At 38.1% G+C, this 13688-nt stretch overlaps 1 protein-coding gene across 1 annotated transcript in view; it reads left to right on the forward strand.

Moving 5' to 3' along the window:
- The window catches only part of plxnb2b (plexin b2b), a 142525-nt gene that overhangs the window by 28620 nt on the left and 100217 nt on the right, over positions 1–13688 (forward strand). The window contains exons 2-3 of the mRNA XM_053484398.1: positions 97–191; positions 7357–7392. The gene's annotated coding sequence lies outside the window, so the exon portion shown is untranslated. The remainder of the gene's footprint in view (positions 1–96; positions 192–7356; positions 7393–13688) is intronic.

The following is a 13688-nucleotide window of genomic DNA, read 5'->3' on the forward strand; positions in this document are numbered from 1 at the left end:
TTGATGCTGCTTCATTCACCGTACAGTGAGAGGAATTTTATGGATCAAACCTGCACTTCTACTATTAAATCTCACATTCTGTCTATTCCTTTGCAGAGGTTGCTGACTTCAGTCCTGGAGACCCCCTGCCCTGAAGACACGCAAGATCCAACTGATCAGCTAATTATTAAGTCCTTAATGAGCTGGAACAGGTGAGAACTTCAGATGGTTCAGGGCAGATGCTTCATAGGTCTAGAGTTAACAAGCCCTGTTCGATCTAATACTTGCTTTGAAATTCATGTACTCTGTTAGGAAAAATTCTCTAAATAATAGTTCGCATTTATTTCCAAGGATTTAATGACTGAAAATCAGTAAAAGAATAAGAATCAGATGAAGTATTGCTCTGTGGGATGCAACTTCATTAAGCTGAAATAAAGAGCAGAAACCTTGTGTACTTATCATATTACATATAATAGAAGCTTCTTACTGATTTAAATCCTTTCCAAAACCATAAACAAAATGTTTACTTACTCAATCATTCTCTATACCACTTATCCTATTAAGGGTCGTGGGAGGCCTGGAGACTTTCCTTGGTTAGTCGGGACATTAGGTGGCCACACACTGGATGGTGTGCCAAGTCATCGCAAGACAGCAAAATAATGAGTTAAACCCGATTTTATTTTTATTAACAAGACTAAGCATAGTCTGGCTCGAAAAATTCAGCATTTCATAATGCTGATTTTATTGGCTTGCATCAAGCATAAGAAAAAACCTAAACAAAAAAAAAAACAAAAAAAAAACAATACAGTTACTGGAAATGGGTTAAAAACTGTCCAACACAATATTAAACCCTGGAAGGATAGTGCTGAAATATTAACTGTGCAGACGGAAATGACTGATTAGAGATCACTTAAAAGCTTGGTCAAGTTGCATTATGCAGAATCATCAGTAGAAATCCTAGCGATGTTTCATAGTCAAATAAAAGCATTGATCTAAAGCAAATCCTCGTATATATAAACAGGACACTTTTTTTGAGGATAATAAGTACTATTTTGTTTTTTAATTTGACATCATTGGTCAAGTTGAGGAGACTATTTGGCATTCCCAAGAAGTAATGCCAAGTAGAGCTAGTAAAGTTTTCTTTGTTGTTTCCAGATTGATAGTTATGAGTTAAAAGTATATTTGAATGTATCATAATACAACAATAATATCATAATATCATATTACACAACAGTTAGTTCCCACCAGGTAAACTGATTACCATTCATTATCACTGCACTGGGACATTTAACTATATGTATCACTCCGTATCACAGGTGTTGAAATAATAGTTAATTGTGCTAACTGTCAGTCACCAACATGGTGAAAGTTGGTCAGTATGGTACACAGTATTGAGAAGAGAGCAGCTACCTCTCAAAACTTATATTCCGAAAGTCAAAGTAGCACGTTTAGCAAAGAAACAAATCTGAAATATTAAAAAAGACACTTTGGTCTCTTAATAATTGCTTTCTTAATAGTTGTTCCAACTTTCCTCCATGTTGTTTTATTAAAGTGAGCTACATAGATGACTAGCTTTTAATACATGGGGCTAAATCTAATACAGACGCTGAATCCAAATCCCTCCCTTACCCCTAATCCAGGGGTTGCTTCTGCTGACAGGTGAAGTGAATAACATTGATTATCTCATGCTCCCAGTGGCATCTGGACATTTTATCCCTGAAGTTGGATGTGTTGGAAGCAGAAAAAATGGGCAAAGTGTAAGTGTTTGAGCAACTTTTGTAAGTGTTTGAGCAAGACAAGGGCCAAATTATAATGATTATATGACTCTGCAGTCAGAGCAACTCCAAAACTGCACCTCTTTGTGGAATGTCTGTGAAGATTCCAGTCATCCAGGTGAGGTTATCTGGAAGTTGAGTCATGTCAACGGGAATTCTTCTTGGTAGAGTTGAAACGTTTCACTACTCATCCAAGTTCCTCGTATTTAAGTCCTCCAAGATCTTATATAATAGAAGGTCAGAACCTACTAAAAGTGGAAGGAAAAAACAGTAACCCGGCAACAGGCTCATGGGCAGCCAAGACTCATTAAGAGACTAAAGCTTGCCTGTGTAGTCTGAGACAATAGAAGAGATACTGTAGGTCATATTGCTGATATATTAAAAAAGTTAGTGTTGGTGCTAAAGACGTCAGAACACAGTATGTCGCAGTTTGTTGTGTATGGGGCCCATGCTGACCCATGTCCATCACCAAAAACACCTACAATGGGCATGTGAGCATCAAAACTGGAACACAGGGCAGTGGAAGAAGGTAGCCTGTCATGTGGATGGCTGGATGCATGTGCATCACTTACCTGGGAAAGAGACTGCACCAGGATGTAATGTGGGAAGAAAGCAAGCTGGCAGAAGCAGTGTGATGCTTTGGGCAATGTAATGCTGCATTGGGCCTTCCATTCATGTGGATATTACTTTGATACGTACCACTTACCTGAACATTGTTGCAGACCAAGTAGTCGCTGATGGCAGTGGCCTCTTTTAACAGGATAATGTGCCCTGCCAGATGCAGAATCCAAATTATTAAGAATGGTTCACGGAACATGACAATAAATTCAAGGTGTTGACTCGGTGTCCAAATTCCTTAGATCTCACTCTGATTGAGAATCTGTGGGATGTGCTGGAAAAAAAGTCTGATCCATGGAGGCCTCACCTTTGCTGCTTCCAACATATCAACATCAGGGACAAAATGTTCATCTTAAGCCTTACATATTCCACAAATTTACATTTAGCATTGTAATAAGGTAATCAATGTTATTCACTTCACCTTTTAGTGGTCATAATGTTATGGTTGATCGGTGTATACAGTATGCCCATATAGTAGATTTCTGTATGATCAGGTTGTGTTTCATGTTTTGGTTGGATCTACTTTGATTGTTTTATTGAATTAAGGATTAGAGCGGAAAATCTAGGTGTGGAAATAAGGAAAAGATTTTACTGTCACTTAGCTAAGATGGTAGAAAATAGGCTGGCAACACAAGAAGATGCGACAGAATGTAGTTACAAAGGTTACAGTCTCATAAAAGTTGTCAAATTATTTTGTCTTTTTTTAAAACATGAGAGGAGCTGAGTAGGCCAGGTTACCATAAATGTACATAAACAATTTTTGCTGAATTCAAAAGAGATTTTCAGTGTCTGAGATAAATGATACCTGCATCAAAATCAAAGGAAGGTTCCGGCATTATGGACGTGACATTTGGACTCAAATTGGTGAACAAAAGGCTTAGAGCATGGACAAGCTGTGAATTAATTTGCATGTGAAAATATATATTATTTTATAGAGAAGAATATGCTTTGAATGCGACTTGAATGAGCAGGAAGCATATAGATTTAAAACATGTCTGTTATTTTTTAAATAAATGAGTTAGGATAAATAGGCGTTATGGATGTGAAGTGCCTGGTTCAGGCCCACTATAAATGATATTAAGATGTGTTTTTTAATGGTGAACCTAAAAATAGTATTAAAAAATAGTAAATAAATTGAAATAGTATTTATGAAAATTAACTGGGAAATTACTAAATCAGCAATTATTGCTGTCATTTTTTTCCCCTCTTTTTTTCCTTATAGCCATTATATTTGTGCTTTTTGATACTCAGCATTGAACTTTATTGTTTAATTTACAGGTACACATTTTGTCAATATATGCAGATGTAGTATTTTTAGTGTATCAATATTTTTTGGAAAGAACCCCACGTATTATGCTTACGGTTTTCCCCATGGTAAGCTTGGCATTTGCATTACCACCAAAATAGGTATTTCAGAAAATCCACTTGTTTCATACCTTAACCTTTGAATTATGACAACAGTTTGATAGTACAGTATATGCATCTAAAAAAATACAAAAAGGTCTTGAGATATTTTCCTTTTATTTTTGGAGTTTCTCTCTCTCCTGGGACAACTGTTAATTTTTTTTTATAACTCGTTCCCTACTAATCTTATGTTGGTCCAATTAAATGCACTCTAAAAAACATACCATATGTCCCATCCTGGATCTTGTTAACACACAAACACAGTTCTTGGGGTGTTTTTGCCTCAACTGTCCCTTGGTTGAGGAATATGGTTGCAATTTATTCATTTCGAAGGGAGAAGAATTTGTGCAAGTTCTGTTAGAAGCACTTCTCAAATGAGTGTTTTACCAACTTGGGGCTGTTCAGGACGGGGATGTCGCTACTTCCGACAGATTAAGAATGTGATCTTGTCTTTATACACCCTTCAAGGCCTTTCTACCAGTAGGATCGAGGATTATCATTTTAATCCATCATATACCCACCTCTCTATCACCATCAACATCGTTGGCACTCGACCTCAGCTCAGACATGCATGGTGTGACTCCAAAAACGCAACTCGTTGTCAAGGATATTGTCCTCGTTAAATTGGACAGGCGTGGGTGAAGGCGGCATTGAGAAATCCTCCACAGTTGGAAACGGCTCTCATTAAACCCTTAGCCGTTCCATATTTAGCTAGCTCGCTAAGCTACTGTCAAATTTATATGTGTCTCAAAATCAGTCAAGCGATTGACTTTCTATTTTGGAAAGAAATATTGCAACATACAGAATCATCTTACTTTGAGACACATCTTTATTTATCGTTGGAGCAGTTCTCCTTGTGTTCTAGGGTTGTCCAGAGAAACCTTGTTAGCGTGTAACCAAAGATTTATAAGGACTATTTAGGTGAAAGTCTGTGATGAGGTTTTTCTTGACATCAAAATTTCAAAAACTTTTGGATAATAAAATGAAAGTTTTGAGAATTGTTATAGCCTGTAAAGAGGCATGTGAGGTCAGTATGTTGCATGGTTTCTGGCTTCATCTGGACAAAAATAAATTATAAGGCCAAGAGTTTTTTTTTAACACCTTTTAGATTCATACTGTAAGTGCCTTTTAACCGTCACATTCTCCTTTTCTATATTAGTAAGGATAGGCTATAATGTTAGGTGAAGAAGCTCCAATTCATCCCCAAGGTTGAGATCTGTGATCTCTGCAAGAGTTCATCCACCTTCGTAAAACGTTTTCTTGGTGCTGACTTTGGTATAGTCATGAAACTTTTAAACTTTGAACTGTGACTTTACACATTATTCTGCACATTCTGTGCATTGTTTTGCTCATAACTGAAAATGATTTCTATATTTTTTCTAAATTTTATTTTATTATTGTATTATTTGTACATAATGTAATGAAAAATTACAGGTTTTCCAAACGTTTTTCTATATGTTTTTATATTTTTAGTTTCTAAAAAAAAAAAATCTCTTATTTCATACTTTATATTCTTATTGAAAACTTATTTTAAAATTTTTAAGTCATTGGCGGTTGTATAAGCATTTTACCGTATATCATACTGTGTATGACTGTGTGTGTTACAAATAAAATTTACATTTGAAGCGGAATTATGGAACAGGTTTGGGCTTCTTGTTTTCAGTAAAAAGAAATTGTAAAAAAAAATGCAGTTAATACAATTGTTTGCTTTTAAATATGGTTGCAAATTTCACCCATTGTTCTAAACTGAAAGTAAGCAATCAAGGATAAATCAATCAGTAAGACTTTTCAAGTTCTAGCAGGACAATCCTAACACATTAGTTTTACGAGATAAATTAATGATGATTAGATAGTTCAAATAGTTTAAACAAACAGAATTCAAAACAAAACACACAATAAGGCTGTCGAAAACAAGGTCTTCATAAAAAAATGAGGCTTATAAAATTATCCAATATCAATGGACACATGAACTGCAAATGCATTCTTTTGTGGCAAACAATTTAATTCATTTGAGCTCTGAAGAAATATTATGCAAAACATTGTTAGTAAATTTAAATTGGGGTAAATTCTATGGGAAAAATTCTATGGGTTATGGTGGTCAGGGGTCCACATACTTTTGAGAATACAGTGCAACCTGGAACAGGTGTTTTGGCAAGTCCTTGTAACTGAGAAGATAAGATTAAATCTGAGAACTGCTGAATACGCTCTGGTATGAATGAGTAATTGAAAGAAATTTACATAAAAATGAAATGATTTCAAACAGCTCAATAATTTATGAAAACGTACAGAGGGGTGACAAATAAAAGGGGAAATAAATAGCAGCTTTGCTATATAACGTTATTCTGACAGATCACCTTTTGAAATAATTCTATGCTGCTGGGAGCGGTGTCTTTCCACATGACAATGCTGAAGACGCAAGGGCACTTTCAGCATTGGGCACGGGGACAAATCCTAAGCTAGATGAAATAAGACATTAGCACGTTAACATGACTGGTATAACATGCATATATCAACAAGTGAACGTGTATGCACATGCTTACTTTAGGTTCCTGTCTCCTCTGGGTGTACTCGTATGCTCTGTCTTTCATAAATATTCAAGTCCATGTGCTGTGCAGACCATAACTTTTCATTCAGCAGACATACTAGGCCGTGCAGTTCATGTCCCGTTCTCCCACTACGATTCTCCCCATACTCTACTCTCAACCTCTCACACATGACTTCTCTCAGGTTTTTTTTTTTTTCCCCTCGTCATAGCTAAGAGCTAGTCAGGATGTCTTTCCCGTGGAGTCCTGTACTGTCTTGCCTTTGACTGCAGACTTTGTTATGATTCTGACAGGATGTATTCGGAATGGAGTAGAGCCCTCGTCTTGCGTTCGATGACTTCATAGTGCTCGAGCTGTTCTCGAACCAGCTAAGACTACATTGTCAGTTAAACTCTCTGGCGTCTGATGTGCTTCGTTTCGTCTCAGAGATTTGCATAACAGCTTTCAAATGAAGCTTTTCTTGAATTCTTATTCTTAGCCTGTGTCCAAGTGGCAGCCTCAGAAGAACGGCATAATGCCTGACACTGGCACGGAGAGCTAATGGCTTGAGGTTTGGGAGAGTGATGTTAAGCTTTTTGGTGGTTAAGGCCACAGTTTGCTCGTCTAATGGATCTTGTATATATTTTCGATTTTTATTTTTTTTTCCGATACAGAAAGCACTTTGAGCCAAAGCTCAAATTAACACAAGTGATAATAAATGGTTAAAGTGTGGGATGTTTGATGTTTAAGTTTAAGCAATCATTACATAATACCATTCATAATAATAATAATAATAATAATAATAAAATCAGAATTATGACATTGTTCATAGCATTTCATACACTCACATTTGGCTGGCTCTATCCAGCAAAACAGCTTGAAACATAATTAGGTGTTTGATTAATACGTATCTGTCTTGCAGCGAGCTCAATTACTCAGCTGATAAGCAGCGACCGAGGAAGATTATACTTTGTAATTTCAGCCTTGTACTTACTTATTTATCGACGTGTTTAAAACATGCATCGAACCTAAACGAGCATCGTCTCTTCTCCTTACAGCGCTCTGTCCAGCCGCTCACTCTGGCTTTAGTTCAGGTAAGATAATGAGCTACCACTTTGTTCCTTCTTCTTGAGCATCTGCCATTCACTTTAAGTAGACTCATATACTTCCATACACATCATTGCTCTCTCTCTCTCTCTCTCTCTCTTTCTCTCTCTTCCTCTCTCAAATGAGTTTCCTCTCATTAAATGTTTCCAGAAGAATAGAAAATCAATGGTGCATACCAGTGTTAAAGAACTTTTTTTTTCTTAATTCATCAATCCTTATCTGTTTCTTTTCTCTCTCTCTCTCTCTCTCTGTCTCTCTCTCTCTTTTTTTCCCTCTGAATTGCATTGCCTTACCAAGGGAGGAAAAACAAAGGTAAGATCAGCTGCTTTCAGAAGTAATCTACCTGTTTGTCAGCGCAAGAGCGTAAGCTCGCCTGTCTGTCCAGGCCTTTTTTTTTCCCCCGTCCCCGTCTGGATTGTTTACCATCCACCCCTCATGAAAAAAAACCCTTTTGTAAAGCTTTATTCAGCCTGACACATATCTCCACTGCTTGGAGTACAATTTATAATGTTTTTTTTTGCCAAGCATTTGAAGTTAAAGCAAAGGGCACACCTCTTTATTGTTTTCTAGTCTCTCTCTCTTTCTCTCTCTCCATTCCAACTTAATTTGGTTAGGTCCGGCTGGGTTAAAGCACATTATGTGTTGCAGAAGTTTAAGGAGACTAGACTTACACCGTTTCCTGGAGCGACGTCATTTTATAACGTCTCGGATGTCTCCTGTCTTTCAGCCATGGCCCCATACCTTTAAAATGTGCACACAAACACACATCAAAACTTTTTTTGCTCCTGCACCGGCTCGCTATGGCCTCTTTTCACCTGGCGAATAAGTTAGACACACACACAACCATGCATGCACACACACACACACACACAATAATGTAGGGAGCTGGCCATCTTTCAGGCTGTTGTGCTGCTATCTGCCCGCGAACAGCTTTGCTAACCCCGCTCGGCTGAGCGGCAAAACAATGCCTGCTCCTTTTTTTCCCCTTTCCTTTTTCTAATTTATTTATTTATTTATTATCTTCTTTAACGGGCTATTTTTTTCCCCTCTTGCACGATGGCATGTGTAAAGGAGGACAGGAGGCAGGGCCGGATAGGGACTGAGTGTTGCAGGCTGTCCTGCAGGTACTCGTACAGCTCATTGTTGGGAATAATGGATGTGCTAGCTCCAGAAGCCTGGCAATAGCTATCACTGGAGCTATCAGCAGCGCACACACACACACACACTTACACACATACACGTTTAAGGGTTTGAGTGGTCTGTGATGAATGGCTTTGAGAGGGGTTGTCTGCGATCAATAATCCACTAGTGCCCAGCCAGATGAGTGAAAAGGGGCTCGCCGCTCCCCTCCTCTCCCCCCCGCCGCATGCTTCAGACTTCTCGTTAAAAGGCCAGCGGTTTTCTCATCGCCGCTCGGATCGGCAGCGTGAAATATTTCGTCGAAGCCTAGCCATGTATGTAACGCACTCGGACGAGGAGTGTGTATCGCGCTTGATGATGTATAATCAGCCTGTGCGATGATGCACTGATGGAAGGGTCGAAGTGAAACTGGAGATGAGCTGAAAGCCTCTCCTCGGTGGATAAGAGCGAAGAGATGGTTTGGGTTACAATCAGGGGCCAGCTGGTGTACACACACATACACACACACACTCATTTTTCTCATCCACTCACACAAACATGAAGACGCAAATCCATCAGCAGCTATTCATATTTTAAAAAGACTTTTTCTCAATTCTGTGCATTTAAGCACTTTTTCCTTCTATTTCTGGTGAATATCCTAATGTCTAATTACACCTTCCAGACCATCAACAAAATACCTCCTATACACTCAAACACTCAGCTCAGCAGGCAGGCCACATGCCTCTTAAACGCTGTAGGATGAAGCGGGTAAATATACACCTCACACACACACGCACACACCTCACCCACACACACACCTCACACACACACACACACCTCCTCCACCCCTTTGTCCCCCTTTTCTCCCCTCCCAGGCTTCAAGCGTCCAGTTTTCAAGTGAGCTTCATGTCGTGTGTTGATTTGGCGCCTCCGGCCACTGCACCTGTTGCCGTCAGCATGTTGTGCATGAGCTGCTCCGGTCACCCCTACCAGTGGAGTGTGTGTGTGTGTGTGTAAGAGAGAGAGAGAGACAGGAAGAGAGAGAGAGTAACTGTCAGACTAACTGCCCTCCTGCTCTAATGAAGTCAGGGTCAGGTGTGTGTGTGTACGCATGTGTGTGTGTGAGTGTGTGCGTGTGGGTGTGAGTGCTCGTCTGCCCGCACTCTAATGAAGGCAGGGTCAGATGCACTATGCAGCTAATTGGTAGAGTTTGCCTGCGGCTGCTGGGGCTTAGTGTGATTGAAGAGTCCGGCTGGGGTCTTTTCCGCTCCAGCAGAGAACACACACACACACACACACACACAGGCACATGCACACTCACACATAGACACATGCACACACATATACCCTTGCTAATACGCACACAATAAAGCACCGCCGTCCACCTTAATCTTAGTATAGCTTGAAGTGAGAATCGGATCACCCTGACCCTCACCAAGGAGAGATGAGCTAAAGAAAATCATTTCAAGGTAGTGACAGGAGGAAGAGCATCATACTCTCTCTTTCTCTCTCTCTTTATTTTTTTTCTTTTCTCTTTTTAGGGTTGTACTGAATGTCAAGCTTTAACCCCAAGAACCTGTTCACACCTGGTGTTAAATCACCTTCATTTATTGTGATTGCAGAGTGTCCTGACAGCAGCTAAGGACCGCCTAATCGACTGCAACATTGTCCTAAAATAAAACACTTCATTATTGTGGGGTAGGACTGCACCTAACAACGCTTTTAATAGTCGTCCTATCAAGCGATTATTGAAACGAATAATAGACTTTTCGGATTATGAATTATGATTGTCATGAACAAAAAGACATTACTTAAAAACTTGTACTTAGCCATTAGCTTTTTAATTGAGGTTAAGGTACTTTTAGACATTTAATGAATACTTTGTTCACAAATATGTCTTTAAATGAACATTCCTGCTGATGATAATAAAAATTCTAATATACATTTTTGTGTCCAACTCTAAAACTAAAGATAATTAGCATCAGTAAAATCTAACAACTACCGCATAGTCAGAAAACGCAGCCACTGATTGGTTAACGAGGCAGGAATGCAGCCTCTGATTGGTTGACAGAAAATGACAAAATGTAGCCTTTCCCAATCTCGTTCGATGAATAAAGCATGCCTCTGCGGAATGGTCGACACGTCAGGAAGGCAGTCTCTGATGTGTTGACAACTCTCGATGATGTCACCAATTGTTCAATTCGTTGGCAACTAATTTGGTCAATGATTTGAGACGACTATTGTTATTCATTGCACCTAACAGGGAGACATGAGTTAACCATTATTTAGCAAACTGCATCATGGAAATGTTTGAAACCATCTATATGGGAAGATTTCTCCTGGAAACAAAACAAAACAACGTATGAAATCGGATCACAAGCGAGATGTTAACAGCAGATGTGAACAGCTAAACTCTTTCTTTTTCTTTTTTTTCTTTACTTGCCATTGTGTATTCAGTGAACTTGTGATGAGACGATTCGAGTGACTGACAGAGTAAAGTTCTCCAAATGTTTTTGGCATTGCTTGAAGCGTTTGTCAAAAACACACACATCTTGCCTTGGCCTGCATTTTGTCTGCATATCAGTTGTGTTCCACTTTTTCTTCAATCAAAACAAGTTCAGTATACCAGGATCTACTAGCGATAATCGTATAGAAGATAAATTTCCATAAAGTACTGACTGATACAAAAAGAGAGAGAGAAAACAATCTAGGTCTGACAGCGAAGCTGAGCTTCTGACTTCACAGGCATAATGCGATTGATAAAATGTAAATTTTTCCTAAAAACATTTGCAAACTTTTCTCCTGGCAGCTCATTTCCATTTAATAATAACGTTTTGCCATAAAAGTAATTTATGTAATGATGGCACTTCCTGCAGTCGGCTATTAGCACATAAGTTTTGCTTTGTCAGCAGAAAAAAAGAAGAAAAAAGTGGCCTACTGTGGGGTTCAACAGAAAAGCATGTGCTCTGTTGTCAGCAAGATCGTGACTAACCAGTTGCAGAGATCTGTAAGCTCATGTATGCAGAAGGGTAGAAGTGTGAATTAGGCTGGAAAGCTTATGTCTCTGTGAATATCCACAATGAGCATCATCCAGAACATGACGATGACTTTTCATTTCCAAGTATAAGACACCTCCCTATCGATGTGTGGTAGTCTATTAACAAACACAGACATCGTGCTGTTTCCTATACCTCAATCTGACTATTACTTTGCCCGTATTGTGCCCAGATCTTCCTTATTTTCTGTGGCATTGCTTTTGTTTCAAACAGAATAAGGATAGAGGATGTGCACCAGAGGGCCGTGACCTAACTGTGGAAACATATAATGGCACAACCCAGCAGTTAATTTATATAATTTAACCACTCCAGCTTGTTCATTCTGCCCTTTAGAAATAGACAATTCAAGGCAAGTGATTTCTTCTGCTTCATGGTAACAATATTATTTTCTATAATCTCTAATAGTCCGACATTCAGATGAGACTTTCTGCTTTCTGCATTATTTTGTGCTAACGTTGTGGAATTTGAAACGTAATCCTGGGTTTTTCAGATTCGGGAAAGATACCTGGGATATCTCTGAAACTCACGTATTATGTCCTACTGATCCCCGAAAAAGAACAAAGGTGGAAAAAAATACAAAAGTGCTACAGGATAGGAGAAAAAAATATTGAAGAAAAAAAATTGGTCCTAGGTGAGACAGCTGTATAAATGACTGTATTACTATATGAATAGTCAGTGATAGACAATTTCTTTAATCCTATTTTTCAATTGGTTAGGCAAATTTATGTGAGGTTACGAAATCCCGCCTCCTGTCCGCTATATAAAAAGTCGTGATCCTGCCCAGTTTTGCACAATCCATATAAACAAAAGTAAATTCTTTATCAAAACTCGCTCTTTTAAAGAACTTGCTCTTCTTTACCCATATTCCGAAATTGTGGCGCTAATAAAGAAAGCAATAATGTGAAGTACTATTATGAGCTACTAATAAGCTACTTGCTTAAAGTAAACAAACACTTGCACCAATAGACATTAATTACAAAAGCTGAACTGAATATTTTTCCTAGGATAAGTTAATATTTTTACAGCTAAAATAGCAGCACTGAAGTGGTATACGTGAGTTTAAATGTGCTAGAGTCGTTTTAAGACAAAACTTAGTTTTTATCCGATCTACTTTTTAGATTTCTCATCTGTAATTCACTCTCTGATCACGAACAGGGAGTATATTTGGCTGACGACGAGAGAAGTACAACTTAGCGTAAACAAGGTGTAAAATACTCAACTTTATAAAATATTATTAAATTATAAATATTAACTTTAATAAGTTAGGCAGGGTGTTTTGACATACAGACAGACAGGCAGACATGTACGCGTGTGTTCCTGAAATAATAATATCACTGATTACATTAAAGCTGATCAGCCTATTTTTTCTTTAAGCTTTTAACTATTTCTAAAAATATTTTAGAAATAGTTCTGCTAGTATGTAATACCTGTTAAATCTCAGTCTTGTCTGAAATACATTTATGAATAATTTGTGTAATTTGCATAATGTGTGTGTGTGTGTGTGTGTGTGTGTGTGTACCTATGCGAGTGTGTGCGTGAAAGTCGTCTCTCATCTCTCTGGTCTCAATCACTACAACCACAATTCTTTTTAAAGGTAAAGTGCAGGTTAATTTGTTTTATGTTTGCTTTATATTTTGTATCAATTATTTTTATATTGATATTTCTGGGTTGTGGAACAAATCATCGGAGTTGCCATTATTTTTTATAGGGGACATTTTCTTTGATATACAGTATGTGTTTTGATATACAAGCACACTTCTGGAACGAATTATGCTTTTTTTTTTTTGCAAGGTTCCACTGTACTTTTTTTAAATATGGTTGTCCTTAATTATGAGGACTATATATTTTTTAAACTGCATGTGTATGAATTGAAGATTGACCCAGTATATGAATCACTTGGGTTTTTGTAAGGTCTTGCAAAAGATTTGTAGAATCTCACAATAAAAAGATTTCACAGAATCAAACTTGGACCCTGGTGGTGCAGGCCAACAGCCCTAACCATTACACCACTGTGGCGCCTTCTTATTTATTTAAATATGTATAAATTCATCACCTGATGCATATTAATTCTAAAAATAAAAATGGAGCCGAAAATTGCGAAGAGAGGA

This window comes from Clarias gariepinus, chromosome 2 (assembly GCF_024256425.1).
Source record: "Clarias gariepinus isolate MV-2021 ecotype Netherlands chromosome 2, CGAR_prim_01v2, whole genome shotgun sequence".
Classification (NCBI taxonomy): Eukaryota; Metazoa; Chordata; class Actinopteri; order Siluriformes; family Clariidae; genus Clarias; species Clarias gariepinus.